Below are 947 nucleotides of genomic sequence, written 5' to 3'. Positions count from 1 at the left end.
TTCTTTAGATTTGTATATGCAGACATGATATTGGACAATTTAATATGAAACATCGGATCAAATCACGTAACATGTCTACTAAAGAGCTGTTGGCGCTACGAACTTTGAGAAATATCACGATTATGTTATTAAGCGAGCAGATAAGGTGGAGCTACAGTTGTTTGGAGAAGAGATTTGTATATGTCAGAGGGAGAACGTCAGTTATCTAATCAAGCTACTTATCAACCACTTCCAGATGATCCGACTTCTAGTGATATAGCAACTGTAAAACAGACTATCAAATCTTTAATTAGGAATAATCAACTTCCCGCTACAGCTAACACTTTAATCAACACCAATGCTACCTGTCCAAATTGGTATATGTTACCTAAGATTCATAAACCTGATAACCCTCGAAGACCTATTGTGTCGGCGTGTAATAGTCCTACTGTTGTCATTAGCGAATTCGTGGACAGTGTTTTGCAACCTATTGTTCAGAAATTACCTACATATATTAAGGACACTAATGAAGCCGTTAAAATGTTTGAAAACTTCGAATTTAAAAACGCTGGAGGATATATATTTACTGGACGTTAAATCTTTATATACATCTATACCTATCAACGATGGTTAGTCGCACTTAGATATTTTTTGGAGAAAGACGGTAACAAACCTCGTATATGCTCAGTGGACACTATAATTCGGCTTTCAGAACTGGTCTTATGTACTACAGCATTTGCCTTTAACCATAAATATTATCGCCAAATGTCTGGAGTTAGCATGGGTAGTAAAATGGCACCATCGTTTGCATGTCTCTTCATGGATCATCTCGAACATCAAATCTTGTCACAATTCAAAGGACCTAAACCCGAACTATTTAAACGTTATATTGATGACTGCATAGGGGCTACCAGTGGGAGCATTGAAGAATTACATGAATTTATTAATTTCGCTAACAATTTTCACCC

Source organism: Anneissia japonica, unplaced genomic scaffold (genome assembly GCF_011630105.1).
Source record: "Anneissia japonica isolate Jap-2015-1 unplaced genomic scaffold, ASM1163010v1 scaffold287539_len122650_cov154, whole genome shotgun sequence".
NCBI lineage: Eukaryota > Metazoa > Echinodermata > Crinoidea > Comatulida > Comatulidae > Anneissia > Anneissia japonica.
Note: the sequence above shows the minus strand (reverse complement) of the source record.